Source organism: Pinus tabuliformis, chromosome 8 (assembly GCF_031772625.1).
Source record: "Pinus tabuliformis cultivar Carrire ecotype Pingquan chromosome 8, CPIR1, whole genome shotgun sequence".
NCBI classification, from domain to species: Eukaryota; Viridiplantae; Streptophyta; class Pinopsida; order Pinales; family Pinaceae; genus Pinus; species Pinus tabuliformis.
In genome coordinates, this window is record NC_142294.1 from 89,613,964 (window position 1) to 89,633,905 (window position 19,942).

General features: G+C 35.0%; 1 long non-coding RNA gene across 1 annotated transcript; it reads left to right on the plus strand.

The window, feature by feature from the left end:
- The first annotated feature begins 5,239 nt into the window (after positions 1 to 5,239).
- Positions 5,240 to 6,204, plus strand: LOC149234283 (uncharacterized). Its single transcript, XR_016268212.1, has 2 exons — positions 5,240 to 5,578; positions 5,707 to 6,204. It is a non-coding gene; the product is annotated as an uncharacterized LOC149234283 (long non-coding RNA).
- The last annotated feature ends 13,738 nt before the right edge of the window (positions 6,205 to 19,942 follow it).

Sequence of the window (19,942 nt, forward strand, 5' to 3'; positions counted from 1 at the left end):
ATGCAGGAACTTGCTACCTCGCAGCCTCCCTTGTTTAAACTAATTTTAACACTTATCTAACTCTTAATTATACATCAACATCCTTTATATAGTAAACCACAAAAGTTAGCTATGACTTTTTGGTAGGTAAATGATATTTATCCTAACCTATATAGACATATATGTTTACATAAACAATTGTATTGCTATGCATCTTAGTTCAACAATTATTTTAATAAAATAATCTCTTAGATTTTCTCTTCCTCATCGTTCTTCATATTAGGAATAAAATAGTTACTATTATGAAATACATTTATAATTTTTGAATATAGGCTTAAAAACTTACATTCGAAGTTATTGTGCTAATGTCTTTCGAGCCACCCAGTGTCGTCACTACACAGATAGAGAGTTCGATCATGCCAAGAGAATAATCATGGCCAAAGAATGAAACGATGTAGACAGAAATAATTCCCAACGATTATTTTAATTAATGTTCAAAAACTCTTTTTGATTAATAAATTAATTAAGTTATTTCAATTGATAATACATGTTTAATTAATAAAATAATTAATGATTTCACATAATCAAAAAATAAAATATAAAAATAAATTAAATAAGAAAAGGAAAGGACCATCATAAAAGTCAAAACGAAATAACATGGTGAAAGAATAAAGAAGAAAAAATTATATGAGGGTCAAAAGCAATAAATAAACTAAAAAGAAAAGATAAACTAAAAAATAAATATAAATATAATAAAAAACAATATATATATATATATATATATATGTGGGGTAATAGTATATTTAAATTTGATATAATTAAATATATTTATAATATAGTGTATATAAACTTAATATATCTAAATAAAATAAAATATTGAAAATCTATAATTCAACAAAGCTCTTAGAAAAGTGAAATAAAAAAAGTAAAACCATAATAAAATAATATAAACATAAAAAACAAAAACTTGAGTTAAAAGAATAAAGAATAATATTTAATTAAGCAAAATAGAATTATGGAAAAACATGATAATACAGATGAAAAGAATTAGGATTTTCACGAAAAGAAAACTCAAAATAGAATCTCAAAAGGAAATAAATAAAGAACGGAATCCAAGAGAAGAACATAAAAGAAAATTTAAGAATAAAAGATACAGATTTTTTTCAAATTATTTGGTCTTTTTTTAATTTCTATGCTTTTTTAATATAGATATGGTGTTTCAATTTTTTCACATGTTCTTTCAAAGTTAAGGAGGGGTTCTACCATGTTTGATGTCCATTCAGTGTTGATGAAAACATGGATGACACAAAACTACACATGGATGCAAAAATGGAATATCTACCTCAATGCATGTCCCACAAATAGCAAGGAGCTAAAGAATTTTGTTATGGAGAAGTTTGGTAAACAGGTATGGAGAAAAGAATTAGGTAGAAAGAATAAGTACTACATTGATGAATTCAACTCTAAGTGTGATCTACAACAAAAAGAGTTCATAGTTGGGTAGAAAGAAGAAGTAATACATTGATGGATTCAACTCTATGTATGATCAACAACAAAAAGAGTTCATTGGAGCTAGCATTCATTCGAGAGCAAAGGTTGTTATTGCTCAATTAACCTAGCATTCATTCGAGAGCAAAGGTTGTTATTGCTCAATTAAGAACCAACTGGCATCAACAAAAAGAGTTCATAGTTGGGTAGAAAGAAGAAGTAATACATTGATGAATTCAACTCTATGTATGATACACAACAAAAAGAGTTCATTGGAGCTAGCATTCATTCGAGAGCAAAGGTTGTTATTGCTCAATTAAGAACCAACTCGCATCAACTTTGATGTGAAACAAGATGGTGGAAAATGAAGTGTGTACATTTTGCATGGGGCAATCATTTTGGAATGTGAATGTGATGCGTTCAAAGACATGAGAGAAAGTGATGGGAATATGTTAGACATCAGAAAAAGTTATGAGAGAAAGTTATGGGAATATGTTAGACATCATAAAAAGTTATGGGAATATGTTAGAATCGGTTTCTTGGTATTATCTTTTTAAGGAGGGGATTGTTGGAAAGTTGGGTCAACTCATCATTAATTTGAATAAGAAAAGGATTGAATTGCAAAATGCCAAAAGCAGAACCGATTGTCCCATAGACTATTTTTAGTGTAGTGGACATTAAAATACCATTTCATTTCATTTCATTTTTTATTGAGCAGTCAATTTCCTCAATGTAGGGGTCTCACATAGACATGAGATTACATAAACACCTTTCATACTCTTAGGGTCCATTGGGTCTTTAACTAATCTTGAGTTTCAAATGGTGTTAAGAGGCTTAAAAGTTGAAACAACCTTAATATTTTTATTCTTAGAATATTTAAAATCATTAACTAATTTATTAATTAAATATTAATTGAAAATTTTCATTAATTTATCATTATTACCATTATATTCTATTCGTTAAAATTATTTATATCTATATCATTTCATTATTTATTCTCTTACCGTGATGAAACTCTCCATCTTTATCAATGAACCACACATTGAGTGACTCTAAATACACGGACACAATAATTCTAAATATAATTTTTTACCAAAAAAATTTCAAAATACATTTAGTCTTTACATTTACATCTACATAAAATTACAAAATTGATTATTAATTTTTTATTCTATTAGTACGTATTCTTTTTTAATATAGGTTCACAAAATAGGGAAACAGAAAATTGCTTATTACTTCTTTATTCGTATCACTTTTTAATATATGGAAAAATTATACGTAATATAACCATTATTATGCCGATCTTTAAGAAATACATTTATAATTTTAATTTTTAATGTGAAATTTAAATAATATAAATAAGAAATACAAAGCTGGTTGTTACTTCTTTGTTCATATCGCTTTTTAATACATGTTCAAAAAATATGGAAAGAGGGAGGAATAGAATGAAAATGACCAGAAAGCAGTGAGGCTCCAATTCGCACCAGGGTATGCAGGTTAAATCAAAGTAGCAATGCAATAATCTTTGCAATAGCATTACTAAACTGTGCAACGTGTCATAATACTAGAATCATACAACTAAGATTTTAGCATACCTTTGAAAACATTAAATTAACAGGACGGGATTCCTCAGAAAAATGTAAATTAGGCCGGAGAAGGCGGCCAGTAGAACGTAAAATCAGGGCGAAGGGGGCCAGTACAATGTAAACATCAGGCCGACCTCCGTCAAACCTGAGGGGCCACAGTCTGTAATTTCGTTAAATTTTGAAGCAGTGCGTTTCGCTTAATTTCCATCTCCGTGTGCGTGTATTTATTGTATGCGACACTTGCTACCATGTCTTTTTTAAGCGAGAGACGAGAATTTATGAGGTTTTTGGTGATGGCAGCGGCTAACCAGCCTGCCATAGGGTATTAAATGTTCGGGGAGATGCAGGTTGGATAATTCCTATTTCTTATTTAATGTCTAGTTTCCAAATTCGCGTGTTAGTGGGTTATCCAGCGTGCATCTCCCCGGGCATTTAATGCCCTATGGCAGGCTGGTTAGCCGCTGCCTTTGGGGATAGCTGCATATTCGGGACGGAATGTGTATTCGCCAGTTTTCCACGCTCCAAAGTCACAAGTTATAAAAAATAAAATTAAAAATCAATTTCTGGCCTAATTTTATATAAAAATGAATTAATTTAAAGTATAAAAAAATAAATTTAACTTTTAGAGTTATGTAATTTTTTGAAATAAATTATATGTAAAAATAATATTATTAAGTCTAGAGGCTCATTCTACAGCTTAGTATGAGAGGATGTAAAAATAATATTATTGAGCCTAGAGGATTATTCTAGAGCTTAGTATGAGAGGGATGTGTAAGTGTAGCATACAACGAGACATCATGAATTGTTTTTACCAATTTTAATTTCATTTATGTTTTATTTAAACTATTAAAACTATTGGGCTTAAACAGCTAGAACAAACACTCTTAATTATTAATTAAGAGACTTTGGACCATATTGTTAAACGATCAAAGAAACAATTGAATTAACTTCTGAGAACAGTTACCACTGTTCCTTCACCCTTTTCCTTAAGAGAAAAAAGGGCAGAACCCTGGGGGAAGGAAAAGAGGACTGTGAAGAATTATTCCTTGAGCTGGCAAACCTAACCACTGGGAAAGAAAATTGTGGTAACAGTTGTGGGATATGAGACTTGAGGTTGGACAAAGTTCGGACACCCAAGGTACCCAATTGTTCTTGATTGACATAAGTGAGGCTCGAAGGGGGAGTGGGAAAGAAAATTGTGGTAACAATTATGGGATATGAGACTTGAGGCTGGACAGAGTCCGGACGCCCAAGGTACCCAGTGGTTCTTGATTGACAGAAGTGGGGCTCGGAGGGGGAGTGGGAAAGAAAATTGTGGTAACAGTTGTGGGATATGAGACTTAAGGCTGGATAGAGTCTGGATGCCCAAGGTACCCAGTTGTTCTTGATTGAAAGAAGTGGGACTCGAAAGGGGAATCTGGACATAATTGCCAGTTCTAAGGCTGGGTGGTGAGATCTTCCAAATATCTAGTAGTGCATTACTAAAGACAGATAAGTGATACTATCATGTTAATTATTACCACGAGAGAAGATAGTAAAGGGTGGTGAGATCTTCCAAATATCTAGTCGTGCATTATTAAAGACAGATAAGTGATACTATCATGTTAATTATTATCACGAGAGAAGATAAAGGGTGGTGAGATCTTCCAAATATCTAGTCGTGCATTATTAAAGACAGATAAGTGACACTATCATGTTAATTATTATCACGAGAGAAGATAGAATGTTTACTGTAAGTAGAAGGTATAGAGATGATTTAACATTAGTAAATGACATCTATTAATTTAGTAGAATAGTAAAACTGGATGATAATATGCATTACCAATGGTCACTGATATATATAAATGTAAACTTCCAATTAGCAAGAACGTTGATTTAATAAGAAGACAGTGTTAAAGACAGTTGTTAATTTAACTCAAAAACATATAAGTGTGTCATAACCCCTGTTAATTTATTTGGTAACAACATTATAATAATAAATAAAAAATTTGAATATGTTCACGGAACTACAAATTTACCATTACAAATTTATTAACTCATAACACTTATTGAGTTGTACAGCTGCGTAATTTGTGACATGACTCCATTGTTGATACACCCAATCTTAATCTTTTGGATTATATGTTAAACACATGAGCATTATGACTTGTTGATTTTATAGTCCTATAGTCTTTTGTTAGCTGCTTTGGTAATCTGGATAACTCTGAATGTGCATTGAATGCCTGCACCTTCCCCTGTACGTGGTGTGGGCAGATCTGACCTGCTACAGCTGCCACCTCGGGATCCTCCTTGTATCGATGGTAATGAGGCCTGATGGGCGATCCAATAGCCAGAGTTGGTTCAGTGGACTTACTCCACCCTTGGCGCAGAAATGAAGTCTCATTCTCCCGCTAGTGCTCATGACACCTGCTTTGCCTCCTGCTTACGTCTGCGGTCTCATTCAGTCTTCGTTCCAGAGTTCTGTTGAGGATGGAAGGTGTTCGAGGTTCCAGTTCTTGATATCGCCGCCAGAGTTAGCATCCTAGGTGAGTTAGTGGTGGAATTGTTTCCCTGTTTTGCTTTCCTTTCTCTCAGCTATGTTTATTCATTTTCCTAACAGCAGGTTAAGCATTTACTAGCTATGGTAATCTCTGGGTCTTTAACCTTTTTACAGTGTATTGTTCGTAGGTACACTCTGCCACCGGTTCCAAGTTTGTGGATGCTACCAGATGGGAGTTCTGCCTTTCTCGGACAGGGGTAACCCCTGAGGGTTTCCACCGAGTATGAGGGTTTTTCCACCCTGGTTTTTCATTGGACATGGTTCTAGTTGTTTAGGTGTTATGGCTAGGGTTTTAGATTTCTTTCGCAGAAGGGTTTATCCTCCTTTCCTGTGTGAGCTAGTTGTTCACTTGAGCATAACTTCAAAGGTTAGGGAAACGCTTGAGTACATTTCCATGGAGAGGCATTAACCCTGTGGTTATGGTTCGGAGGTTTGGACATGTCATATGTTTACATTAAGCGTATTAATTTGAGGAGGTTTCACCTCTCGGTAGAATTATTGAGCCACTCTGGCCATTTCTGTAATTGCAATTACAAACTCTGTAAGACTATTTCTCTTGTTTTTACTTTCGGTTCTGAATGACACTTCATCTGGATTTACACCTTGAGCTTATTTATGTGTATATAAATTGTCGTTTCTGCAATCTTTCATGTTTTACATTTCCTGGGTTATGTACAACAGAGAATGATTAAACTAGATTTATGCGATTCTGCCTTAAATTGTTGGCTTTTCGTCTATTTCTATGGCTACCTGGATACGCTATTCTGTAATAGTTTTAGAATGGTTGTCACCTTTGTTTCTTGCAGTGTTTATTTATTTAGTTCTTGGCGTGCTACATGGCTGGAAGTTATTCCTGTCGATAGTCGTTTGAGGGTTTGATCCCAGTTGGGGTTTAGAAATTCGTCCACTCGGTAACGGGGTTGAACGTAGGTTTAAAGGAATTATTGTATAACCCTCTAAGTTGATTTTGCTACGCGTGACAGGGTTTAGGCCTGAGTCATCAATCTCAGGGTCATGGTCACACCACTGTAAGCGCTTTTTTTTTGTTTTAAAAACTAGTTTAAATTCTTTGATGCAAAGCCATAACCAGTTCCTAGTCAGTAGGAAGTATTTCTCTATTTCTTCACCATTATGACTTGGTGTTTCTTTTCTTAAATAAGAAAAATAGTCTGTCCTTTTTCTGAATGGTTCTGAGCACATCTAGATTTAAGGCTACAATGTTTTCCAGTTTCCAAGAGTTTCAGGGTATCATATAGTCGGTTTTCTTTGTTTTGCAAATATATATATTAGAAGGTTTCCATCAATTTAGTATTTTTTTTTTTTTGAGTCGTTTCCTCATGCAATCTTTCCTACGCTTGAAATGGTCCGGCTACAGTTAACTGCTACCATTATAATAGAGTATTTGAACGATTGTCTATCAGTTATTTTGTTTTGATTCCATTGTTTCCGTTCTCAGTTTTTAATAAGTATAAATAAAGGATAACTTTTATCAGTTTACTTGTTATATCATGAACATAGTACAAAGAAACTCTTTGTTTGCTCAGGTCCTTCATACCACTAGATAATGTATCAATGTAGTACAACATACTAACATTATCTACCTCATTTATACTTCAAAATGCCTTTTAAGTGTTTTCCACTTACTTGTGTTGTTGTAGCTTATGAAACTTTCCAGAAGTCGGGATCACCTCTGTTCTCCCACTGCGAGTCTACCACCCGTCCTTGAGATTCATCTTTCAGGACCAGAATCTCCCCCCTAGCTTACTTGCAGGACCACCGTCCTTAGCAAGTTGCTCGCACATCGTGCATCGCTATCTGGTCATCACCAAACTTAGCCTTTTCCCCTCTTCCTGCCTATCCCTACAGCACAATTTTTTCCCTCCCCCCTCTTCCTTTTCTTTGGAAGCCCTTCCAGTTAGGGGAGGTAGTTAGTGTTGTATTTCCAGCAACTGTCTTTTCTAACTTCCCTCTTCAAAAGTTGCCAGTTCTGTTGATGCTTAAAACATTTCTCATTTTCAGTAATTAAAATATTATTTAATTCAAATAGATAACAACACTAAATAATCAGTTTGTTCTTACTGCGGTAAAATAAAATATTTACATTTTCCTGGGGGCAATACAAAGTGGAAATAGTAAAGCAAATACCATATCTGTTCTATGTAGGTTATAAATAAATGAATTGTATGAGACTGTAAAATTATTCATATTGCAATATATGTCTAAATATCAGTACTTCAATATACTCAGGAAATCTTTCCTCAAACTGTAGAATGAAGTCAACATGGAGAACCTTTCTCTACACATTCAGATTAAATCTATAGTCGCATTGCATTTCGACATACACCTAGGGTTTGTAGCCTTGGACGAGTTCGGAAAGAACTCATCCAGAGCCGTGTACCCCGGTTCCTTTAACCAAATTCCATGATTTCTAATCATACCTATCACAATTACATTTAAGCTATCTGTTAAATTCACTTAAAACGAATGGCGTAGTTCACCAAAGCTGCTGAGAAAATCATACAAAACAAATACCCTTCAGGTAATTACAATCAACCATTTCCAAACTCAATCACTGATTCTACAGTAAACTGGAATATATATTAAAACACAAAATTCATTAACAGATCAAATTATAACTGTATCTCGTTGGGAACAGTCTAGTTTTGAAATACTGTACAAAAATTCATAAATAAGTTTTGTGAAGTGTTCGAAGAGAACACGCAGGAAAAGACCTGAGCGATATAAACCTGGGATGGCTTATATAAGCCGATAATATCCCAAAACAACAAATATTGCTACAAATCATAATTAACAACACATCCTGGTCGTGGCCTCAAACACCAACTACTACAACTCCTGAAACCCTCTGTCTCAAAAACCAATTCACAGAACCAAGGCACACAAGCGTAGATTCCAACACACCTGGAAAGCGAGGAAAGAAGTGGAGCTTAGCAAGGAGTTCGCTCTCGAACATGCACAGAATAAACGAGGGTTTCGAACCAGCTTCGGAGACCTTACCTACACAACAAATCAACTATGAGAAAAACAGCCTCTGTAATAACTCAGTCCATATCGACAAACCATGGGAGATAGGGATGACTTACCTGTGCGGAATATGGGTAGCCATTGAAGCTGTGACCTAGCTTGCATAGAACCAGAATACCTCAGCCGAGGGAGAAATGGAAATCATATAAACTTAAAGACATTAAATCATCAGTTGAACAATGTTTACCTCAGGTTGTCATGGCAGCAACTTTCAGCAACTTTCTCCTCGAGATTGCTAAAGACCAGGTCGTGCCCTCCATTGTTGTTCCAAAATGCCTAAGAACCTATAAAGTAACTCAAGAGCTATTACAGCATACCATCTCAGTGGAAGAAAAGAACTTAACAGAATAACATGAGTAGCAAGAGGGACAAATATAGGCACCTAAAGCTTCAGAGACGAAATGGAAAAGGCTTTTCATAGGGTCGCCATAACTGGGAAGAGTGCCGAGACAGAGCATAGCCAAATGAACCAGTTTTTCCGCAAAAAGATTCAATAAAGCCTCTAGCCAAACTCGAACAATCAAGACCGTAAATCATAGCAGATCGAATGACAAACAGGCAGCGAACACAGTTTCGAGACTCTTCCAAGGTAGGGTAGGTAGGGTCATTAACGCCATCACAGGTGGCGAGTACAAGCATGCATGAACCAGGTAGGAGGAGACCTCGGGACTCTTCCACATTAATGGAGGGAAGCCTGCCTAAGGTTGATCAAGGCGCATGAAATCAATACATGTAGCTGTGGAGTGAACCACGTAGGCTGCCAGCGTGGAGATCACGTACCAACCCTGCAGCACAATCTCTAACCCCAAATCATAATACCATCAAACTTTGTTAATACGGTTCAATCATATGGGTCCACAAAGTGATGGACCAAGTGAATGTAAGAAATTATTTTCATAATGATTATTGTATGATAGGTAAAGGAATTAATTTTTTTTTTTATATAGATAGGATGTTACAAATGGTATCAGAGCCCAGGCTCGCATACTGAGACTTCTGGGTTATTCTAACAGTCAATTAAGTTGTGATACTTCTATATATATGAAATAAAATAAACTGAGTTTTGGTTGAATATGAACACAAAGAAGGTGAAAGTGGGAATTGTTATCAGCACCAAGGGTAAAATGCGTAGGAGCCCCAGATCGTCGAGCCAGCCAGAGGTGCCTTATGTAGAGACCAACCTAGAATTATGGGTGCAATTGGGAGAAGAATCGAGACAGGCTAATGCTACCCTGCTCGAAACAGTACAACAACTTCGAGTAGAGATGATGAACCTCAGAATGGACAATGAACGATTAAGATAGGAGCAGGAGAAGATCCTTAAAAGTCTGTCAGATCGACAAAATCAGAGAGGACCAGACCCCAGTATAGAAAATAGAGAAAAGACCCCAACTGCTCATAATGAGGAAGATAATGCAGAATCCGTAGAAGGTCATAAAGAATAAGATGAAGGGTGTTCAGATAACGTTTTTTACCAAAGGAAGCCAAAAAGGTTGAAGACAGAGTTACAAGGCGAGTTCAAGAAAATCAAACCCTCATTGTTCGAAGGAGAGTCAGAAGAAGCAGTAGAAGCTTGGCTGATAGACATGGGTAAATACTTCCAGATTTATGAATATACTGACAAACTTAAAGCAAGGTTGGCAGTTTACCAATTACGAGGAAAAGCCACCCTCTGGTGGGAAGAAATTAAAACTGTAAGAAAGATTGATGAGGAACAAGTAACATGGCAAGAATTCCAGAAACACTTTAAAGATAAATATTTAACAGAACGTTATTATGATGAAAAGGAAAAAGAGTTCCATGAGTTAAGACTGGGAACCCTGACCATGGATGAATATGTAGCACGCTTTACTTCCCTATTGCGATACATCCCATATATGCAAGAAGAGAAAGCTAAGATCCAGTGGTTTATTAGCAGTTTGCCCAACTTCATGAAGGAAAAACTAGAATTCGACTATCCCAGAACCATGGACGATGCAGTCCGGAAGGCCCACATCTGTTATCAGTAGATGAAGCAGAAAAATGAGGGATCTAAAGGAGCTACTGCAAAGAAAATGAGGAATTTACCACCAAACAGGCATCAGAAAGCCATACATGGCAGAAACAATCAGCAAAGGACCTTCGGAAAATTTGCAAGAAATCCGCCCAGAACTCAGACATTCACTGAGAATAGACAACATGAAGGAATTAGCAAAACTGCTACTGAACAGCCACCAAAACCGCCACTACAATGTTGGGGATGCAGAGAAGCGCATTATTACAAAAATTGCCCGCACAAAGCTCAAACTGAGCAACTTTCTAACATGCAAGAAGCCTCTACGGTAGGGGATATCGCAAGGAGCATGCCTAGAATTAATGCTACCTTGGACGATCATCAGGCGGAATATCAGCCCACCATGATCGAATGCGAAGGTATGATTGTTGATCAATCTATTTCTGTTTTATTTGATCCAGGTGCTAGCCTAAGTTACATTAGTCCTAAAGTGGTAGAAAGATGTCAACTGCAAAGCAGTAAATATAAGCAGTCGTGGCTAGTTCAACTAGCTACTGGAACAAAAAGAAAGGTGTCAGCTAAAACAGAAAATTGCCCTATAATAGTTTCAGGACAGCCTATTCGGGTTAACCTGAATATTCTTTCCCTGGGCTCATATGATGTATTAATAGGGATGGACTAGTTAGAAGTTCACTGGTCCCTGGTGGATTGCAAATAAAAGTCTGTAAGTTATCTTACCGAGTCAGGACAACGAAAGGAAATTCAAGGAATCAAGAAAAATATCAAGTTGTGCCCTATTACAACCAATCAGCTCGGAAGATGTATAAGGAAAGGTTGCCAGATTTATGTTTTCCAAGTAGGGTACTGCAATGATAAAAATAAAATGACCTCTTTAGAGAATATCCCTGTAATCCAGGATTTCTTAGACATATTTCCTAAATCTATTCCTAGATTATTGCCAAGGCGAGATATCGATTTTACCATTGAGATAGTGCCTGGAATAGCCCCTGTTTCGAAAGCCCCTTATCATATGAGTGTTCCAGAGTTGACTTAACTTAAAATGCCACTGTAGGAGCTGTTAGATAAAGGGTACATATGCCTAACTGTGTCTCCTTGGGGAGCCCCAGTGCTATTTGTCTGCAAAAAGGACAGAACCTTACGATTATGCATTGACTATCGTCAGCTAAATAAGTTGACCATCAAGAACAAGTCCCTGCTACCTCGCATCGAGGACTTATTTGATCAAGTGCAGGGAGCTAGTGTGTTCTCGCAAATCAATTTAAGGTCCGGATACCACCAAATCATAATAAAGGATGAAGACATCTGTAAAACTACATTCTGAACTCGTTATGGAAATTACGAGTTCGTGGTACTTCCTTTTTGCCTTACCAATGCACTAGCCACATTCATGAGCCTAATGCACGATATTTTCCAGCCATTTCTAGATAAATTTGTACTAATTTTTATCGATGATATACTAATCTACTCTAAAAACCAGGAGGAACATGAGCAACACTTGAGAACGGTACTGTAGATTTTGCGAGAAAACTAGTTTTACCGAAGTTTAGCAAGTGCGATTTTTACAAAGATCAAATCCAGTACCTAGGCCATGTTATATCAGTAGAAGGGATAGCAGTGGATCCAGAGAAAATCAAAACTATTATGGAATGGACCACACCAAAAAATGTGGCCGACATAAGATCCTTCTTAGGGTTGGCGGGGTACTACAGCCAATTTATTAAGGGCTTTTCAAAAATAGCCTTCCCAATGAATTCACTTCAGAAAAAGGGACGAGCTTTCCACTCGACAACAGAATGCCAACAAAGTTTTGAGCAGCTAAAACAACTGCTTACAACCGCTCCAGTGCTAAAGGTAGCAGATCCGGAAAAATCCTTTGTAGTATGTACAGATGCAAGCAAAGAAGGCGTCGGTGGAGTATTAACTCAGGAGGGAAAGGTCATTGCCTATGAGTCACGAAAACTGAAGGATTATGAGCAGTGCTACTCTGCTTATGATTTGGAGTTGACCACAGTAGTGCATGCACTAAAGATCTGGTGGCACTATCTTCTGGGAAAGAAATTTCTGCTGTTAACTAACCATAGTTGTTGGACAAATTTCTTTAATCAGTCTAAGTTAAATGCATGCTAGGCTAGATGGACCGTGTTCCTGAGTGAATTTGATTTTGACTTGAAACACATTGAAGGAAAAGAAAACCGAGTAGTTGATTGTTAGGCCCCTATACTACTAATAACAATAAGGGGTTACACTAGTAGTATAGGGGCCTATACTACTAGTGTAGGGGCCTAACATTGATGCTTAAGCAAAAAATTACATTGCATCTACGAAGTACATTTCAGTCAAGCACAATCTAATCTACCGGAGGTTATTCGAGAGGCATCCCTCAAGGATCTAGAATTTGCATTCTTATGGAAGAAACCTTTGGAAGCTCAAGAAAGAGAGAAACAATGTGAGTATTCAATTAATTAAGATCAAATGTTAACATTGAGAAATATGATTTACATTCCTAACCAAATTTCCGTGAAGCAGATGTTATTAGATGAGTTTCATAGGAAACCTTATGCTGCCCACCCAGGATACCAGAAATTGTATTCTTCCATTAAGAAAAGTTATTTCTGGCCCGGTTTACGAAAATATGTGGCTGAGTATTTATCCAAGTGCTTAGAGTGCCAATTGGTGAAAGCAGAACATCAGCATCCTGTGGGTCTGTTGCAACTGCTACCCATTCCGGAATGGAAATGGGAGACCATCACTCTAGACTTTATCACTAGATTGCCTCGTACCAAAAAGCAACACGACTCAATCATGGTGGTCATAGACAAGCTGAGCAAGACTGCTCATTTCATTCCTGTAAAATCCACCTATAAAACGGTGGAGATTGCGAACATATTTATGAGAGAAATCTTCCACCTACACGAGATACCCCGAGTGGTGATCTCTGATAGGGATGTAAAATTTACATCCACTTTCTGGAAAACTCTCTTTGCAGGACTAGGTACCCAAATCCATTTCAGCACTACTTACCATCCGCAGACAGATGGTCAGATAAAGTGAGTAAATCAAGTCATGGAAGATATGTTGTGAATGTTTGTAATGCAACAACCGCAGAAGTGGGAAGATTACCTCCACTTGGTAGAATTTGCCTACAATAATGGGCATCATGAATCTTTGGGTATGAGTCCTTTCAAAGTACTTTATGGAAGAAAGTGTTGGGTACCCACGGACTGGAATAGTCCAGATAATAAATTAGCATTAGGTCCCGATATGCTAGCGGAAATGGAGGCTACCATTAAGAAGGTTCGCTAGAACTTAAAGGCGGCACAGGATAGGAAAAAAGTGTATGCAAACAAGAAGAGAACTCATAAAGAATTCCAGTTGGGCGATCACGTGTATCTAAAGGTGAAACCTTGGAAGAGCACCTTGCAATGGAAAGGTTGTGAAAAATTGGCACCATGATACTGTGGACCTTTCCAAATTTTGGAATGGATTGGGCCCATGGCATATAAACTAGCACTACCAGGCCACATCTGAGTACACAATGTCTTTCATGTGTCCTTATTAAAAAAGTATATTTACAACCCTCGACATATTATTAACTGGGAAAGCATTCAGGTAATGATAAAATAGAAAGCAATATGTTAAAGAGTTGTTGTTTTGGAATGTTCTGACAGCAGATTATGAATGTGCAGGTAGAACCCGAGGGAGAATTTCTGGCAGAGCCTCTTCGTATCCTCGATCGGAGAGAAACCACCTTGTGGAGGCGAGCCATCATCCAAGTTAAAGTGCAGTGGAAGCACTTTGGCTCGGATGAGGCTACTTGGGAAGAAGAGGAGGCCATGCAAAAATCTTATCCTGCACTGTTTACATAGAGGAAGAACACCAGGGATGGTGTTCCTCTCGAGGGGAGGGAGTTGTAACATACAACGAGACATCATGAATTGTTTTTACCAAGTTTAATTTCATTTATGTTTTATTTAAACTATTAAAACTATTGGGCTTAAATAGCGAGAACAAATATTGTTAATTATTAATTAAAAGACTTTGGACCAAATTGTTAAAAGATCAAAGAAACAATTGAATTAACTTTTGAGAACAGTTACAACTGTTCCTTCACCCTTTTCCTTAAGAGGAAAAAGGGCAGAACCCTGGGGGGGGAAGGAAAAGAGGACTGTGAAGAATTCTTCCTTGAGCTGGAAAACCTAACCAGTGGGAAAGAAAATTGTGGTAACAGTTGTGGGATACGAGACTTGAGGCTGGACAGAGTCTGGACGCCCAAGGTACCCAGTTGTTCCTGATTGACAAAAGTGGAAGGGCTCAGAGGGGGAATCTGGACATAATTTCCAGTTCCGAGGCTAGGTGGTGAGATCTTCCAAATATCTAGTTGTGCATTACTAAAGATAGATAAGTGATACTATCATGTTAATTATTATCACCAGAGAAGATAGAATGTTTACTGTAAGTAGAAAGTATAGAAATGATTTAGCATTAGTAAATGACATCTATTAATTTCTGAGTAGAATAGTAAAACTGGATGATAATATGCATTACTAATGGTTACTGATATATATAAATCTAAACTTCCAATTAGCAAGAACGCTGATTTAATAGGAAGATAGTGTTAAAGACAGTTGTTAATTTAACCCAAAAACATATAAGTGGAAACAGTAAAGCAAATACCCTATCTGTTCTCTGTAGGTTATAAATAAATGAATTGTATGAGACTGTAAAATTATTCATATTGCAATATATGTCTAAATATCGGTACTTCAATATACTCAGGAAATCTTTCCTCAAAATATAGAATGAAGTCAACATGGATAACCTTTCTCTACACATTCAGATTAAATCTATAGTCACATTTCATTTCGACATACACCTAGGGTTTGTAGCCTTAGACGACCTCAAAAAGAACTCATCCAAAGCCGTGTACCCTAGTTCATTTAACCGGATTCCATGATTTCTAATCATACCTATCACAATTACATTTAAGCTATCTGTTAAATTCACTTAAAACGAATGGTGTATTTCACCAAAGCTGCTGATAAAATCATAGAAAACAAATACCCTTTGGGTAATTACAATCAACTATTTCCAAACTCGATCACTGATTCTACAGTAAACTGGAATATATATTAAAACCCAAAATTCATTAACATATCAAATTATAACTTTATCTCATTGGGAACAGTCTAGTTTTGAAATATTATACAAAAATTCATAAATAAGTTCTATGAAGCTTTCAAAGAAAACACGCGGGAAAAGACCTGAGTAATATAAACCTAGGATGGCTTATATAAGTCGATAATATCCCAAAACAACAAATATTGCTACAAATCATAATTAACAGCACACCCTAGCTGTAGCCTCAAACACCAACTACTACAACTCCTTAAACCATCTGTCTCAGAAACCAGTTCACAAAACCAAGGCGCACAAGCATATATTCCAACACCCCTGGAAAGTGAAGAAAGAAGCAAGAAGTTCGCTCTCGAACATGCATAGAACAAACGAGGGTTTCAAACCAGCTTCATAGACCTTACTTGCACAACAAATCAACTATGAGAAAAACAACCTCTATAATAACTTGGTCCATATCGACAAACCATGGGAGATAGGGATGGCTTACCTGTGCGGGAGCTGGGTAGCCATCGAAGTCATGACCTAGCCTGCATAGAACCAGAATACCTCAGCCGAGGGAGAAATGGAAATCATATAAACTTAAAGACATTAAATCATCAGTTGAACAATGTTTACCTCAGGTTGTCGTGGCAGCAACTTTCTCCTCGAGATTGCTAAAGACCAAGTCGTGCCCTCCATCATTGTTCCAAAATGCCCAAGAACCCGTCAAGTAACTCAAGAACTATTACAACATACCATCGCAGTAGAGGAAAATAACTTAACAGAATAATGTGAGCAGCAAGCGGGACAAAGATAGGCACCTGAAGCTTCAGAGGCGAAATGGCCGAAGCTTTTCACAGGGTCACCATAATAGAGTAGAGCGTCGAGACAGAGCATAGCCAAATGAACCAATTTTTCTGCCAAAAGAGTCAATAAACCCTCCAGCCAAACTCGAACAATCAAGACCGTAAATCATAGCAGATCGAACGACAGATAGGCAGCCAACGCAGTTTTGAGACTCTTCCAAGGTAGGGTAGGTAGGGTCATTAACACCATCACAGGTGTCGAGTACAAGCATGCATGAACGAGGTAGGAGGAGACCTCGGGACTCTTTCACATTAATGGAGGGAAGCTTGCCTGAGGTTGATCAAGGCGCGTGAAATCAATATATGTAGTTGTGGAGTGAACCACATAGGCTGCCAGCGTGGAGATCACGTACCAACGCCGCAACACAATCTCTAACCCAAAACCATAATACCATCAAACTTTGTTCATAAGGTTCAATCATATGGGTCCATGAAGTGATGGACCAAGTGAATGTAAGAAATAATTTTCATAATGATTATTGTATGATAGGTAAAGGAATTAATTTTTTTTATATATGGATAGGATGTTACAATAAGTTTGTCCATCCATCAGTTTCCCTTTCAAATAAAAATAAAAGTTAAAAATTATATTCTAAAAGTAAAAAATTAAAACTTTTATTCGATTCTATATATATTCTATTTAGCATTCAAAAATACAATTTAAACAATAAAAAAAACACATTATATTTTACACTTTAACGAAATTTGCACGTCAAATAATTTCATTCCTCTAAACTCAAGTTACATCCATACTTAAGATGAATCTTTTAAACACATATAGAAATATCAAATGCATTTGGTATCTTCCAATATTATTGTATAATTGATACTTAAAAAAGCTATACTCTAAACACGATTAAGAATTTTAGCCAAAATCTTTGAAATTATTTTATAAGGGACATTACAGAGTGGTATGGCCGTAATATTGAAAAGGAAACAGGATTTAGATCCTTCGGGATCAAGGATAAAAAGAAGGAATTAATTCCACCCCATACAACAGTTCTTTGTTGTATAGCTCACCATTTTTCATAAAACAAATTTTAATACCTCCCGAAACTGTTAGTAATAAAGACACCATCCGGTTCTGGTGCTGTGTTTAGATTGAAGGAAAAGACATCTTGGTGGATTTCGTTTTTATTGGGTTATTTTGAATGTGGATTATTTTATTTTTTTTAATTATTGATGGATCACATTCATTTAGTTGAGAGTTTATTTTACAGTTTAGTACGAGAGGTTGTGTAAGTTTGTTCATTTCTGTGTCCCTTTAAAATAAAAATAAAAAATAAAAAATATGTTCTAAATAGAAAAATGATGTCGAAAATGTTTAAATCTTGTATTTTTCAAAAATATTTCAACAAGAGATTTAAATAAACTATTTAAGATTTTTGTTAACTAATTTATATCTATGTCAAATTCATATATATCTATATATAGAAAAAAAATTAAGTTTTTATAGTTAAAATTTGTATTTGGTCCTATATACATTTTATTTAGCATTCAAAATTAAAATTTAAACAATGAAAAATAACACATTATATGTTGCAATCTAAAAATATTTGCACATGAAATTTTTTTTTCCGTAATTATAATGGATCTATGAACATATAACTACTACTATATTTTAAAACATCTAATTAATAAAAATAAACACATATATAAGGTAGATTACACTTATCCTCAAGCATATAAGAAATAAGGATGGTAGAAAAGAGTGATGGGATTTGAATACAAAGGATGAGAGAAATAAGAAGAAAAAATGAACAAATACTTGTTGAATGGAGGCTAGAAAAAAAATTATATTGAGATAATAAGAAGGGGGAAGGAGAGATAATAAGAAGGGGGAAGGAGTTTGAGAGATTTGAGAAATTAAAAAGAAAATTGAGACTATGGAAAAAATGGGGATAATTAAAAATAAATATGTAAATTACAAAAGAAAGGAAAAGAAGTAAAAATGGTAAATAATTATGTAAATATATATATATATATATATATATATATATATATATATAAATAAAAATAAAAAGCAAAAGCAAAAGAAATGGGTTAAATGGAAAATTTGAGGAAAAGAACGTAAGACTGGGTGGGAAGATTACCCAGGGATGAGGGAAGATAAAACTATCAAAGACAAGAGAGAAAACATACATTAAGATCTATTTTGACCATACAAATTAAATTAATGATATATATGGGTAACTCTTTGAAATTCATATTTAAATTTAGTCAATAAGCATATAAAAAACAATTATTAAAATACGTGTTTTTCCTATGTTATTTTTCTATTTATCTATGTCATCAATGTTGTGCATATCACAATAAAAAAATTAAATTATAAAAATTATAAGACATGTTGAAGAAAAAGGTTGCATATATAAGTAACTCATATGTATTTTCAATATTTTAATAAAATTAAAAGTAAGAATATTTTTATGTATATAAATGTGAAAGTTATATAAATACTAGCATAGATCCATTTTAACTCTAGATCTATCAAGTCCTCAGAGGGATCAAATCTCTTTAGGTGCACCCCGATGTGTAAGTATGTCACGGCCTCGAAAAATAATAAAAATAATTTTAGCTAATGTTGCCAATCTTGAATTATATATAACTTTTTAATCTTATTAATGGACTAAGATTAATTATTGAAATATAACTATGTATTTGAATGGATAATAAATTATCTCATGCTTTTAGGAGTTCCTTTATCATACATGTAAATTTGAATGGATAATAAATTTACCTTTAAGAAAAAAAATTACCAAATTAAAGTTCCAAATTAAGTAAAATTTTGAACAATTTTACTCTTTACTATAGTCAATGTCATTTCTTAAATCAATTTTAATATTTCTTTTAAGATAATGTCACGTAAACATGTAAACATAAACATTTAAAATTTACCACATTAATAAGTAAAATTTTGAACAATTTTACTCTACTATAGTCAATGTCATTTCTTAAATCAATTTTAATATTTCTTTTAAGATGATGTCACGTAAACATGTAAACATAAACATTTAACATTTTGAATCTAATGTCGGCCCTATTTAAAAATCAATCTAATTATTATTATGTACAAGCACAATATAAATTTAAAATATAAAAAATAAAACTTTCAAAAAATAAAAAATAAAATAAAATTATTTAAGTGAAGTCTATGAGTCAAATACCATGGGCTCAATACCATATTTATAAAAGAGGTATAGTAAATAAATAAATATAAAAAGGTATAAAACTGTATGGTAAATAAATAAAAATATATCAAATATGATTAGAAATCAACATCTAATTATATACCAAGTCTATGAGCCAAATA